Here is a 16,044-nt window from a genome sequence, read left to right as displayed (position 1 = left end):
TGCAAGGTTGTTGTTCTGTGTGCTAACACTTGCTTCAGCCCTCAGGTCCCGCTGCCTGTCAGTCCTGCCCGCCAGTCTGTCTATAGTTCTGCCCGCCAGTTACCTGCCGTGCCCGCCAGCCTGCCTACCTGAAGCACCTGCCAGTTACTGGCCGTGCCCACCAGCCTGCCAACCCGGAGCACCTGCCAGTTACCTGCCGTGCCCGCCAGCCCGGAGCACCTGCCGTGTAACCTGTCATGCCCACCTGCTTGCCTACCCAGAGCGCCTGTCTGGCTATTAGCCGTACCTGACTGCTTATCTACCTGGACCACCCGTCAGCCTGCCTGCCGTGCTCATCCGCTGTACCGGTCAGCTCCTGTCATCTGACCCGTGGGAGTCGCCTGCTCTCACATAAAGTGGGTCCCAGAGTGGCACCTGGTTCACCTGCCCAGTCCCTCCCTGGTTCACGGAGTCGACTAAGCCGCCATGTGACCTGGGTCGGGCCGAGTAGGCACTTAGTCGCACCCCTCTGGTTCCTCCTTGCACCGAAGCACAGAGGTTCCACCACCCGGACCCGTAACATAGACACAATACTCAAGCAATGAGTGAGAGATCCATGCGGCCTTAAGTAGGCCCAAACAGGAAACAAGATGCAGCCCATAGATTCAGAATCCGCCATCTTGGTAAAGGGCAATTGCAGAACACAACAGCAGCCTCCAGTGGTAAGGAGTGAAACTACAGCACAATATTAAAGTGGCCAATAGTGGTCAAACTGTAGAAGGGCAACAGAAATCCTGACACTACTCCCCCTTTCAACAGTGGTGTGACGGGTTTACCGTGACAGAGAGGAGCCAGAAGACTGCAGCATCTGATTCCTCCCACTCCTGCACTCACTAGAAGCCTTTCACCTTCATACTGTATTAAATGGTGCAGGTTTCTTTCAGCAGTTAAGGGGTTAATCTGCTCAGTTGTTAGCTCCTGGAAGCTTACCTGCATTAAGGCTATCAACTGTCCAGTGTAAGCGCTCCCCACTACTATATATTCTATTCTTTGGCTTGGAGTCCTTGCCAGAACTAGCTTATGTTGCATGGTACTAAGAGAGTGGTGGAGAGTTGTTTGTTTGAGAAGGCGTTTGAAGGATTTAAGCCAAGACTGTTGTGTGGTTTAGGTTGTGTGTAATCCTCTTCTTCTCCTATTTTGTGTGGTTTAGGTTTTCTCCTCCTATTTTGGTTTTTCCCCATCCTCAACTCCCCAGTGTTAACCTCTGTTGTTTGTGTGCATATATTTATATGATTGGTATATTCCTTTAGCCCTGTTTGTATTACCTTGTTAGTCTGGTTGGTGTACTGCCATACATTACTACTCCCCTCTTCCCTGGGTGGGGGAAGGGAACAGACTGAGGGCAGATTGAGGAGCTCAGACAAGGTACGTGGCCCCGGCGTCTTCACCTTCAGAAGTATTCCGGGGAACAGGGCCAGCTAGGGCGCCCCTAGCGTTAGGGACAGGGAATGAGCCCCTGGCCCATGGAAAACCTGACAACAGAGTCATCAGGGAATGAGCCCCTGCTGTCACGGGTTCACCATGACAGAGAGGAGCCAGAAGACCGTAGCATCTGATTCCTCCCACTCCTGCACTCACTAGAAGTCTTTCAGCTTCATATTAAATTGTGCAGGATTCTTTCAGCAGTGCAGGGGTTAATCTGCTCAGTTGTGAGCTCCTGGAATCTTACCTGCATTAAGGCTCTCAGCTGTCCAGTGTTAGCCACTCCTCGCTCCTATATATTCTGGGCTTTGGCTTGGAGTCCTTGCCAGAGCTAGCTTATGCTGCATGGTGCTAGGAGTGTGGTGGAGAGTTGTTTATTTGAGAAGGCGTATGGAGGATTTAAGCTAAAACTGTTGTGTGGTTTATGTTGTATGTAATCCTCTTCTTCTCCTAGTTTGGTTTTTCCCCATCCTCAACTCCCTGGTGTTAACCTCTGTTGTTCATGTTCATACTTTTCTAAAAAACTGTCACCCACTGAGATAAAAATATGACATTGGATGTCACATTTTGACAATCAAATGGGCTTTTGAAGAGTGGCGTCATTTTCTGGAGGGGGCAGTTCATCCGGTTATGGTAATCATGGATCATAAGAATCTGGTATATCTAGAGTCTGCAAAACGTCTAACGCCTAGACAGGCAAGATAGGCGTTATTCTTCACCAGGTTTAACTTTTTGATTACATATAGGCTGGGGAACAAGAACATTAAGGCGGATGCCTTATCTTGTTGTTTTCCTGGTGGTGGAGATAATTGTGGACCGGTTCCTATACTTCAAAAAGGGGTGCTTATTGCATTTACAGTTAGGTCCATATATATTTGGACAGAGACAACATTTTTCTAATTTTGGTTCTAGACATTACCCCAATGAATTTTAAACAAAACAATTCAGATGCAGTTGAAGTTCAGACTTTCAGCTTTCATTTGAGGGTATCCACATTAAAATTGGATGAAGGGTTTAGGAGTTTCAGCTCCTTAACATGTGCCACCCTGTTTTTAAAGGGACCAAAAGTAATTGAACAATTGACTCCAAGGCTATTTCATGGAAAGGTGTGGGCAATCCCATCATTATGTCATTCTCAATTAAGCAGATAAAAGGCCTTGAGTTGATTTGAGGTATGGTGCTTGCATTTGGAAGGTTTTGCTGTGAAGTAAACATGCGGTCAAAGGAGCTCTCCATGCAGGTGAAACAAGCCACCCTTAAGCTGCAAAAGCAGAAAAAACCCATCCGAGAAATTGCTACAATATTAGGAGTGGCAAAATCTACAGTTTTGGTACATCCTGAGAAAGAAAGAAAGCACTGGTGAACTCATCAATGCAAAAAGACTTGGGCGCCCACGGAAGACAACAGTAGTGGATGATCGCAGAATAATCTCCATGGTGAAGAGAAACCCCTTCACAACAACCAACCAAGTGAACAACACTCTCCAGGAGGTAGGCGTATCAATATCCAAATCTACCATAAAGAGAAGACTGCATGAAAGTAAATACAGAGGGTTCACTGCACAGTGCAAGCCACTCATAAGCATCAAGAATAAAAAGGCTAGACTGGACTTTGCTAAAAAACATCTAAAAAAGCCAGCACAGTTCTGGAAGAACATTCTTTGGACAGATGAAACCAAGATCAACCTCTACCAGAATGATGGAAAGAGAAAAGTATGGCGAAGGCGTGGGACAGCTCATGATCCAAAGCATACCACATCATCTGTAAAACACGGCGGAGGCAGTGTGATGGCTTGGGCATGCATGGCTGCCAGTGGCACTGGGTCACTAGTGTTTATTGATGATGTGACACAGGACAGAAGCAGCCGAATGTATTCTGATGTATTCAGAGCCATACTGTGTGCTCAGATCCAGCCAAATGCAACCAAACTGATTGGTCGTCGTTTCATACTACAGATGGACAATGACCCAAAACATAAAGCCAAAGCAACCCAGGAGTTTATTAAAGCAAAGAAGTGGAATATTCTTGAATGGCCAAGTCAGTCACCTGATCTCAACTCAATTGAGCATGCATTTCACTTGTTAAAGACTAAACTTCAGACAGAAAGGCCCACAAACAAACAGCAACTGAAAACCACTGCAGTGAAGGCCTGGCAGAGCATCAAAAAGGAGGAAACACAGCGTCTGGTGATGTCCATGAGTTCAAGACTTCAGGCAGTCATTGCCAACAAAGGGTTTTCAACCAAGTACTAGAAATGAACATTTTATTTACAATTATTTAATCTGTCCAATTACTTTTGGTCCCTTTAAAAACAGGGTGGCACATGTTAAGGAGCTGAAACTCCTAAACCCTTCATCCAATTTTAATGTGGATACCCTCAAATGAAAGCTGAAAGTCTGAACTTCAACTGCATCTGAATTGTTTTGTTTAAAATTCATTGTGATAATGTCTAGAACCAAAATTAGAAAAATGTTGTCTCTGTCCAAATATATATGGACCTAACTGTATATGCTCCGATCTTGAGAAGGAGGTTGTAGAAGCTCAGGTGGATGGCCCTGCTGCCTGTCAATTAGGTAAACTGTTTGTACCCGTGAATCTCCGTCTTAGAGTTCTTAGTGAACATCATGATTCAGTCTTGGCCGGACATCCCGGTAATAAAGCCACTACAGATCTTCTGGCTCTGGGTTTTTGGTGGTCAGGGGTTCATCAGGATGTTCGGGAGTATGTGACCGCCTGCAATGTTTGTGCACGTTTTAAGACCTCTCATTCTCGTCCGTCTGGGTCTCTCCAACCATTGGCGATTCCCAATAGACCGTGGACTCATTTATCTCTTGATTTTATCACTGATCTACCCGTGTCTGCAGGTAATACTGTAATTTTGGTGATGGTGGACAGAAGATGCCACATTTCATTGCGCTACCTGCATTGCCTAACGCCAAGACTTTGGCGCAGATTTTCATCAGAAAGATTGTAAAATTACATGGGATCCCTACAGATATTGTTTCTGATCGAGGGGTGCAATTTATTTCCAAATTTTGGAGGGTGTTTTGTACTTGGTTGGGGATCCATCTGTCGTTCTCTTCAACATTTCCCTCACAGTCAAATGGGCAAACTGAACGTGTTAGCTAGAATCTTGAAACTTATCTTAGGTGTTTTGTGTCTGAGAATCATGAGGATTGGGTTACTTACTTACCTCTAGCTGAATTAACGGTGAATAATCATTGTCATGAATCTACTGGTAAGTCCCCGTTTTCAGGGCTTACGGATTTAATCCTCAGGTCAGCTCATTTAATAGAAATAGTTCTTCAGGAATACCTGAAGAACGGTTTTCATCTTCTATTACGTCTGTGTGGCAAGGGGTTCTTAACAGCTTAAGGAAGATGGGGTCCAAATATAAAAGTGTGGCTGATCGGAGACATGTGGTGGGTCCGGACCTACTGTATGTGTTGGTGACTTGGTGTGTTTGTCCTCAAGGAACATGAAGTTGAGGGATCCCTCTTGGAAACTGGATCCCAGGTTCATCGGTCCTTATAAGATTGTGGCAATCGTCAATCCCGTAACATTCCGCCTTGATTTGCCGCCCACTTTTAGGATCCATAATGTGTTTCACCGGACTCTACTCAAAAAATACGTTGCATCCTCTGTACCATCACCGCTACCGCCATCTCGGGTCATTGTGGATGGAAATTTGGAATTTCAAATAGCTAAGATCGCTGATTCTCGCTTATTTCGTCTGTCATTTCAGTAGCTGGTACACTGCAAAGATTATGGTCCTGAGGAGAGGATGTGGGTACCAGCATCTTATGTCCATGCGACAAGGTTGATCCAGTCTATTTACGCGGCACACCCTAATAAACCCGGTTCTGAGGTTCCGGAGGTCCCTCGTAGAAGGGGGTGTACTGACATGGGTTTACCGCGACAGAGAGGAGCCAGAAGACCACAGCGTATGATTCCTCCAACTCCTGAACTCACTAGAAGCCTTTCATCTTCATATTAAATTGTACAGGTTTCTGCTCAGTTGTGAGCTCCTGGAATCTTACCTGCATTAAGGCTCTTGGCTGTCCAGTGTTAGCCATACCCTGCTCCTATATATTCTGGGCTTTGGCTTGGAGTCCTTGCCAGAACTAGCTTATGCAGTATGGTGCTTGGAGTGTGGTGGAGAGTTGTTTGTTTGAGAAGGCATTTGGAGGATTTAAGCCAATACTGTTATGTGGTTTAGGTTTTCTTCTCCTATTTTGGTTTTTCCCCATCCTCAACTCCCCAGTGTTAACCTCTATTGTTTGTGTGCATATATTTATATGATTGGTATTTTCCTTTAGCCCTGTTTGTATTACCTTGTTAGTCTGGTTGGTGTACTGCCATACACTACTACTCCCCTCTTCCCTGGGTGGGGGAACGGAACAGACTGAGGGCGGATTGAGGAGCTCCGACAAGGTATGTGGCCCCGGCGTCTTCATCTTCAGAAGTAAGCCGGAGAACAGGGCAAACTAGGGCGCCCCTAGCGTTAGGACACGGAAGGAGCCCCTGGCCCGGGGTTACCCAACAACAGATTCGTGACAAGCGGCCTCCGGATGATGCTTGGCTTGGTTTATGTGGATATTTTTGCGAAACTCTTTAAGCAGTCAAGGAAAACTGAGATTTTCTACAGGTTCCCAGGAGTTATCTCAGGGCCATACCCTTGCCACTTTATTAAGTACTGCAACTTGTTTCTGAATATTCTGGAATGCAGAACCTTTTCAACTGTGTAATGTTCTTGCCCATCCACTTCAATAGGATCAGGAGGAGGCAGGCAACGCCCTGGAAAAGGATTTGGAACAAATGGCTTTAGTAAGGAGACATGGAACACTGGATGTATTTTCATTGTTCTGGAAAGTTGAAGGTGAAAAGCTACTGAGCTAAATTGTCCAATTACAGGTGCATCTCACTAAATTAGAATATCATCAAACAGTTAATTTATTTCAGTTCTTCAATACAAAAAGTGAAACTCATATATTATATAGAGTCATTACAAACAGAGTGATCTATTTCAAGTGTTTATTTCTGTTAATGTTGATGATTATGGCTTACAGCCAATGAAAACACAAAAGTCATTATCTCAGTAAATGAGAATACTTTATAACAACAGCTTGAAAAATGTTTTTTAATTACCAAAATCTTGGCCTTCTGAAATGTACTTTCAGTAAATGCAGTCAATACTTGGGGTTGGGGCTCCTTTTGCATCAATTACTGCATCAATGTGGCGTGGCATGGAGGCGATCAGCCTGTGGCACTGCTGAGGTGTTATGGAAGCCCAGGCTCCGTCGAGCCTGGTGGGGGGACAAACATATGGTAGACTTGATAAACTCAAGGTAATGATGGTCAGTTAGAACAACAATTTGTTGAGCTGATCCTTCTAGATGATATCTCCATTCCTTGAAAGCAGCAGTAATAGCTAAGAGCTCTTTGTTCCCCACATCTTAATTCTTCTCTGACATGGTAAAGCTTCTGGAGAAATAAGCACAAGGATGTAGCAAATCTTTTGTTAGAATGACCTCTACTGCACCATCTGAAGCATTCACTTATACAATAAAGGCATGTTCAGGATTGGGATGAATTATTATAGGAGCTGTGGTGAACTTCGTCTTCAGGCAAGAAAAAGCATTGTGTGCTTGAGGAGACCAAACAAACGATATGCCTTTCTTTGTTAATTTGGTGATTGGTGCAATAATACTGAAAAATTCTTAATGAAACATCTGCAAAAATTGACAAAGCCCATAAATCGTTGGACTTCTTTCATGGTTTTTTGGCGCTGGCCACTCAGTGATAGCTTGAATCTTGCTAAAGTCCATTTGCAATCCTTGAGTAGAGATTATATGGCCCAAGAACTAGACAGAAGACTGGATCTGTTTGATGAAATTCAAATTTTTCCAGTTTAATATAAAGATGGTGGGTTCTTAGATGTTCTAGCACAGTTTTCACATGATTCTGATGCTCTTCTGCAGAATCAGAAAATATTAGTATATAATCCCGATAAATGACTACAAATTGATCAAGTAAGTCTCTGAAAATGTCATTAACGAAATGTTGAAACGTTGCAGGAGCATTGCACAGTCCAAACGACATGACTAAGTACTCAAAATGTCCATAACGTGATCTGAATGCTGTTTTCCATTCATCACCTCGTCTAACACAAACTAAGTTGTGTGCCCCTCGAAGATCTAGTTTTGTGATAACTTTGCATGACAAACTCTGTCCAGCAACTCATGGATCAAAGGCAGAGGGTAACAATTCTTTATAGTCATTTTATTCAATTCTTTGTAATTAATGCGGGGTCTTAAGGAACCATCTTTCTTTTTGACAAAAAATATAGGCGCACCTGCTGGTGTGAGGCAGTGACTGGGATCGTATACGAGGGACGTTATATATTCTCCGGAATGTGTACTGAGACCTATTAAATCCATTGGAGTGCATTGCAGTCACAGACACAGCTGCGGCTGCAATGCAGGAATGAAGTTGAGCATTGACCTGGTCAGGCCATCTGGCTAAGGAAGATTAAGTAAAACCCGGTAGGGCCTTCATTTCTTGGAGGAGGCTAAAAACCCTGCATTAAGGATTAGTGTTGTTTTGTGTTGGGACCTCCTAGGATCATAGCAGGAAAGCTCAGCGGACCTGTAAGTAGCTGAACCCACACCTGGGAAGGCTCTGCACCCGTCAGGCTCTGAACGGCCCGGCGCGGCCGTGGCCCGGCAACCGTTGTTATGGTCTTGTGTTAACCCGGCTGCAAACCAGAGGACTTTCTGTTTACCTGTGAGTTGCTGAATAAAAGCTGTTTCTTTTGGACTTGGTTGGGTCACTGCCTCAGTTCCTGCACGGTGTGAACACCCCCGCCTTACACTGGTGATGAAGATGGACGAATAAATTCTTTAGCGACATTTTCAGCTATGTATTCCTTGAGTGTTTTTAATTCCTGCTCTGCCAGTGGGTAAATTCTTCCAGAGGGTATTGCTGCTGTGTGAAGAGAAGGTGAGTATTCAGCTCCGGTTAAAAATATAATATGTTTATTCAAATTCCAAAAAGTTAAAATAGTGATAGAAAAATAGAAAGACTCATTCATCGACACGACAGGGTGGGTGCATGGGGTTCCATAGGAGACAGGGTACTATTGCAATTAGGACACATTGCAACGTGTTTCGAACGCAGCTAGGGCTCTCTTTGTCAAAGCTGCTATAGAAAAAGTACTTGAGTGTTAAATACATTCCTGATGGTCAGCAGGTGAAATCAGCTGTGTACGTGAACATAGATAAGATCACATGCACATCGCTATTGTATAGATATTCAGAATTGTACTTGCACATAATTGTGAGATTAAAAACAATCAAAAGCAACAGATCAACATACAATAAAATCAACAGCATTTGTGTCCTATAAAGAAATCTATTAATAATGGTACATTATTTCTTTACACACATTTAACCCATTAGGGGCGCACGTACCTAAGTTGTACATCCAGTACTCTTCTCTTGTGCTTAGGAGTCTTTATGATCCCCCCATCTAGGTGGTATTGCAACTTTCTCTATACCTACTACCTGAAAATGTGTAGTCATTTTTTGATGATGGGTAATAAAATGTTTCGAAGCAAATTAAATATTGTGATTAACTGTATTAGTACTGATAATGTCTGTAATGTGTTCTGAGATGCATATTTTGAGTTTTCATGCTGTGGACCCTATATACATCTTATTGCACATCGAACAATTAATAGCATACACTGCATTTTTTGTGTTGCAATTAATAAAGTTCTTAATGGGGTAACTGTGCGATTGATCATAATTGTGAAAGTTTTTTGTGACAGAAGCATGTGTACATGTGTGGCAATTTTTTCCCCCACATCTATAAAAACCCTTGCTAGAAAGCCAAGTACTAATTGAATTTTTTGAAGAGAAAAAACTAGGTGATACTAAGTTTCCTATAGTGGCTGCTTTTTTTGCAACTATGGAACATCCTGGTTCTGAAATGGAACATAATATTGGGTCTTCATACAGGATGGGAATAAATTTGTGAATAATGTTTTTGATACAGTTGAATTGGGGGCTGTACTGTATTAATAGAACAGGTTTGGCATTATTAAGAGGTGTTTTAGTTTTTTTATTGATTAAGTCCAATCGATTTTTTTGCTGTATAATATTAGATGCTTTATTTAATGACCACGGGGAATATCCCCTTTTAGATAACCTTAAACAGAATTCATTGATTTCCATGTGCAAACTATCTGGGTTACTGTTGTTCCTCTTAATTCTATTAAATTCCCCCACTGGGATGAAATTTATAGTGTGTATGGGATGACTGCTCTGTCCATGTAGAATAGTGTTCCCCGTGATTTGGTTCTATATACAGTACAGACCAAAAGTTTGGACACACTTTCTCATTTAAAGATTTTTCTGTATTTTCATCACTATGAAAATTGTGCATTCACACTGAAGGCATCAAAACTATGAATTAACACATGTGGAATTATATACTTAACAAAAAAGTGTGAAACAACTGAAAATATGTCTTATATTCTAGGTTCTTCAAAGTAGCCACCTTTTGCTTTGATGACTGCTTTGCACACTCTTGGCATTCTCAGAGCTTTAAGAGATAGTCACCGGAAATGGTTTTCACTTCACAGGTGTGCCCTGTCAGGTTTAATAAGTGGGATTTCTTGCCTTATAAATGGGGTTGGGACCATCAGTTGTGTTGTGCAGAAATCAGGTGGATACACAGCTGATAGTCCTACTGAATAGACTGTTAGAATTTGTATTATGGCAAGAAAAAAGCAGCTAAGTAAAGAAAAACGAGTGGCCATCATTACTTTAAGAAATGAAGGTCAGTCAGTGCGAAAAATTGGGAAAGCTTTGAAAGTGTCCCCAAGTGCAGTTGCAAACACCATCAAGCGCTACAAAGAAACTGGCTCACATGAGGACCTCCCCAGAAAAGGAAGATCAAGAGTCACCTCTGATTCTGAGGATAAGTTTATCCGAGTCACCAGCCTCAGAAATCGCAGGTTAACAGCAGCTCAGATTAGAGACCAGGTCAATGCCACACAGAGTTCTAGCAGCAGACACATCTCTTCAACAACTGTTAAGAGGAGACTTTGTGCAGCAGGCCTTCATGGTAAAATAGCTGCTAGGAAACCACTGCTAAGGACAGGCAACAAGCAGAAGAGACTTGTTTGGGCTAAAGAACACAAGGAATGGACATTAGACCAGTGGAAATCTGTGCTTTAGTCTGATGAGTCCAAATTTGAGATCTTTGGTTCCAACCACCGTGTCTTTGTGCGACACAGAAAAGGTGAACAGATGGACTCTACATGCCTGGTTCCCACCGTGAAGCATGGAGGAGGAGGTGTGATGATGTGGGGGTGCTTTGCTGGTGACACTGTTGTGGATTTATTCAAAATTGAAGGCATACTGAACCAGCATGGCTACAACAGCATCTTGCAGCGGCATGCTATTCCATCCGATTTGCGTTTAGTTGGACCATCATTTATTTTTCAACAGGACAATGACCCCAAATGCACCTCCAGGCTGTGTAAGGGCTATTTGACCAAGAAGGAGAGTGATGGGGTGCTATGCCAGATGACCTGGCCTCCACAGTCACCAGACCTGAACCCAATCGAGATGGTTTGGGGTGAGCTGGACCACAGAGTGAAGGCAAAAGGGCCAACAAGTGCTAAGCATCTCTGGGAACTCCTTCAAGATTGTTGGAAGACCATTTCCGGTGACTACCTCTTGAAGCTCATCAAGAAAATGCCAAGAGTGTGCAAAGCAGTCATCAAAGCAAAAGGTGGCTACTTTGAAGAACCTAGAATATAAGACATATTTTCAGTTGTTTCACACTTTTTTTGTTAAGTATATAATTCCACATGTGTTAATTCATAGTTTTGATGCCTTCAGTGTGAATGTACAATTTTCATAGTGATGAAAATACAGAAAAATCTTTAAATGAGAAGGTGTGTCCAAACTTTTGGCCTGTACTGTATGTTGAGGTAGATATGATATATCCAGGGGTACCCTGTAACTGTAAATCTAAAAACAAAATTTTGTTGAAATGTGAGGTATATGTAAATTTAAGATTGTAATCATTATTGTTGATGTATTGGATGAAATGTGGTATGGCAGATACACCACTCCCCCATTGCTGCTCCAGGTAATAGATCAATTGGCCAATCATATGGCCGATGAGGAGGGAGTTCGTCTGCATTTTTCTTGTCACCTACATCAGCAAATACCTTATATATAGATGGTAGTTTAGAAGATTGTTCAGGATCCTTTCAACTTCTTCATTTTGTGAAGCCTGTGAAAAGTGTACAGTAGATGGAAAAGACACTTCTTTGGTCCCGCAATTGATTGTGGGATTTTGAGTCTGTAGCCATGGCAACCCCAGGATTATTAGAAAATGTAGAGATGAGATTAGTAGGAAAGATAAAACCTCATGGTTATTAGGTTCCATAACTTTCTTTAAAGGGTTCAGTCTCTTGATTAACTGGTCCCGAATTTAGTGGAGATCCGTCAACAGTTTCCATGATGTAATGCAGGTGCTGAAATGCAGCGCACAAAGACTCAAGGCGAGAACAGTCAGGGGTTCATATAACCACTTTATATGTATAACAACTATTCTTCAAAGGAGGTTAGTAGCAAGGGTAATAAACAGCAACTTGGAATAGCAATGAGAAATATTTCAGTGAATAACAGTGCAGTCCTTTACAACAGTGTGATGCACCCAGTCGTGGGAGACACCACGTGTGTTCTCTTTCTCTTTATATGGCCCTAGCGGGGGTCACCGGTTCTTCCCGCTAGGCCGCAAGTCTCTTTCAGATAAAGTCTATCAGATCCCATTTAGCCTCCCACGCACCAAACGGCCCCCACCCAACCTGAGATCCTAATCCCAAGTGTCCCCTGTACCGTAGGTAAGAGTTGTAATTGACGGCTCTGTTCACTTGCGCGGTTCCTCCGCTGCTGCTGGCGCGTCTTTCCTGTCGCGGTCCTCTCTCAGCTCTTCTCGGCTTGACCGTCGATGGTAGTCTCTCACACTTGGGGGACGAGAGTCCTGACCTTGGCTCTTGACAGGCAGCGGCGGATCCCGGGAACTTACTTAGTGTGGGGCGCAGGTCCTGACTCTGACCAACATGTGCAGGGCTCAGGGGGGTTTTTGTGAGGAGTGCGGAGCTTCTCAGGCGATGTCCAACTCTGGTACAGTGCAGCCCTCCGGCTGAGGCCTATCGCGCTGGGCTCTTCTGTCCATCTGGAGCACGTCTGCTCCACTCTGAAGCTTGGCACCAAAACTCTCTAGCTGCAGAGTCTCCTGCGGTGCACATCTGCACCCTGCGCTCTCTTGGCGCCAAAAGCCCATTGCAATCTGGCACACAGGGCTTTTATACCCAGGAAACTCTGAGCCACATGATCAGGTCCAGCCACAAAGTATCTCCCCCTTCCAAACTGCCAGCAACATTTAATTCCTGCTAGCACAATTCTTTGTTTACTTTCATTTTCAGTTTGTTCCAGCAGAGGGTGGTGTTTGCTTACAGTTACTTAGTCTCTCATGCCCATCTCTCTACATTCTTCCCCTCTTTAAACTCACCAGTCCTCGGGCGAGAAGAGTCTCTATGCCCCTTAATGTCTTTCAGAGGCGGGCCAAATGCCAACAGTTTTTGCGCCCATTCCTGCCTCTCTTGCACTACGTTTTGCCAGAGGAAATCATTCCGTGAGTATCTCATGGGCAGGATGCCAGCGTGGACATGCTGAGTCCTTCGAGACCCCTCTTGAATTTTCTTGCCAGGAGTACTCAGAACTTCAGGTAACTTGTGCGGAAGTTCGACGTCTGGACCTTCTCCATGGGACTCAGTGACCTCCTCCACTAAGTCATTGGATGGCACTTCACCATCAGGTCGCAGGCCTCTGGTCTCTCTGGCCCCACGGCCATCCAGAACACAACTTTTGTACACGGTACCTCCTTCAGCTGCATTAGTATGGTGTCCCCAACACTTGACTGTGCTAAAGGCGTGAGTCCTACCTCCGCCTCTCCTCTGGGGCTGCCATCATCTTCAAATTCTGTGGCGCACACCGGCTCCACTCGAGTTGCTTCCCTGCTCCATGAAATTGCAGACACCTCTCTGCAGGAAAATGACTCTGTTTCCCTCACTTCTCAGTGTCCTGTGCCACAGCTCTGCCTTGCTCTGGGTGAGTTTCTCCTCTGCTCACCATTCCATTTTCTCCAGGTCCCCGTCTGTCCTCTGTGGTCACTCTGCAGTGAGCGGACCTTCGCTCTCCACTCCATCCTATGGGGGCTGGCATTCCTTTCTAAGGACCAACTCCAGGCGCGGCCCTCTCTCCAGCAGGCACGACAGTTGCAAGAGTGGGCAACTCTTCGTCGTTGCCTGTGTCACATAGGGCAACTCCTCGACATGTGTCCCATTTTTCCACTGGTCCAACACTCAATTCTGCGCCTGCCTGGTGGGCGCTTCGGTCTGTATCGCTGGCCTCCAGGAGAGGGATATCCCCTCTGTAATTGTTCTTCATCCCCGCACAGGGAATGAGATTCTGGGGCAGCTACATGGGTTTTTGTTATGTTCAGTATCTCTCCTTTAAATTCTCGCATTTCCTGACATAAATCACGCCGGGATATGGGATTAGATTCTACGGTATCAGCAATCGCCTCTTTTATGCTCCGTAATTCTGCTCTAATTTCTCGCATTTCTTGCTGTAATTCACGGGCCCAGTCTGGTTCAGTATTGAGCGCACTCAAGGCGGTAACTTCTTGGCATTGGACCATACCTGCCACAGTCGGGGCCTCTTGCTCTCGGACTCTAGCTTCTGCTCCGACTTCGAGGAAGCTCATGTTAGGATTATAATGCAGGCGTTTCTTCAGGGCCTGCCTCCGCTAAGGGTCTCTCAGACCTGCAACCAACTGATCTCTCAATACTTCATCCAGGGCGCCTGCTCCTATATATTTACCGCCATTTTTCTTGGTGATCTTTGCCGTCACTTCCTGCAGAGCGTTCATGTATTGAGTAACTGTCTCCCCCTCTCTCTGGACCCGACGAAAGAGGCGAGTGCGTAAATAACCTAAATCGGTCGTGTCACCATGTCCTCTAAAATCTTGATCACCTTATCTATTGTATCACGGTCCTGTGGTTGCCGGAACATGACCGTCCGTTGGGCCTCTCCGTCCAAAGTCAACAAGGCTAACTCTGTCTGTAAGGCAGGTGTCATGGGGTACATGCTTAACATACTTTTCAGATGTTCAACCCAGTCCCACATCAATACATTGTCACCCGTAAATTTTGGTATATTGCTAAGCATAGATCCAAGGGGAATGCTTCCCCAACTGGGTTGGGCTTTAGACTGATCCACCATCTCTGTGTCTGAATGTTGCATCCTGCCGGCTACGCCAAATGTAATGCAGGTGCCGGAATGCAACGCCCAGAGACACAAGACAAGAACAGTCAGGGGTTGATATAACCACTTTATATGTATAACAACTATTCTACAAAGGAGGTTAGTAGCAAGGGTAATAAACAGCAACTTGGAATAGCAATGAGAAATATTTCAGTGAATAACAGTGCAGTCCTTTACAACAGTGTGATGCACCCAGTCATGGAAGACACCACGTGAGTTCTCTTTCTCTTTATATGGCCCTAGCGGGGGTCACCGGTTCTTCTTGCTAGGCCGCAAGTCTCTTTCAGATAAAGTCTATCAGATCCCGTTTAGCCTCCCACGCACCAAACGGCCCCCACCCAACCTGAGATCCTAATCCCAACTGTCCCCTGTACCGTAGGTGAGAGTTGTAAGTGACGGCTCTGTTCACTTGCGCGGTTCCTCCGCCGCTGCTGGCGCGTCTTTCCTGTCGCGGTCCTCTCTCAGCTCTTCTCGGCTTGACCATCAATAGTAGTCTCTCACACTTGGGGGACGAGAGTCCTAACCTTGGCTTTTGACAGGCGGCGGATCCCGGGAATTTACTCAGTGTGGGGCGCTGGTCCTGACTGACCAACATGTGCAGGTCTCAGGGGGACTTTTGTGAGGAGTGTGGAGCCTCTCAGGCGATGTCCAACTCTGGTGCAGCGCAACCCTGTCACTGAGGCCTGTCGCGCTGGTCTCTTCTGTCCCTCTGGAGCACGTCTGCTCCACTCTGCAGCTTGGCACCAAAACTCTCTAGCTGCAGCGTCTCCTGAGGTGCACATCCGCACCCTGCGCTCTCTTGGCGCCAAAAGCCCCTTGCAATCTGGCACACAGGGCCTTTATACCCAGGAAACACTCTGGGTCACATGATCATGTCCAGCCACAAAGTATCTCCCCCTGCCAATCTGAAGGCAACATTTAGTTCCTGCTAGAACAATTCTTTGTTTACTTTTATTTTCAGTTTGTTCCAGCAGAGGGTGGTGTTTGCTTACAATTACTTAGTCTCTCTTGTCCATCTCTCTACAATGATAATAGATGAAAGTCTGTTTTGAATTTTTAACCCATGTTCCTTTGCGAAAGATATGTCCATAATATTTCCTTTTGCTCCTAAATCAACCATGGCAAATGTGAAAATCCATTGAGAATCAACTTGAAACTTGATAGAAAT

The sequence above is a fragment of the Phyllobates terribilis genome, unplaced genomic scaffold (genome assembly GCF_046119375.1).
Source record: "Phyllobates terribilis strain yellow unplaced genomic scaffold, ASM4611937v1 Scaffold_1__5_contigs__length_1240528914, whole genome shotgun sequence".
Taxonomy (NCBI): Eukaryota; Metazoa; Chordata; class Amphibia; order Anura; family Dendrobatidae; genus Phyllobates; species Phyllobates terribilis.
This window is presented reverse-complemented; position numbering follows the sequence as displayed.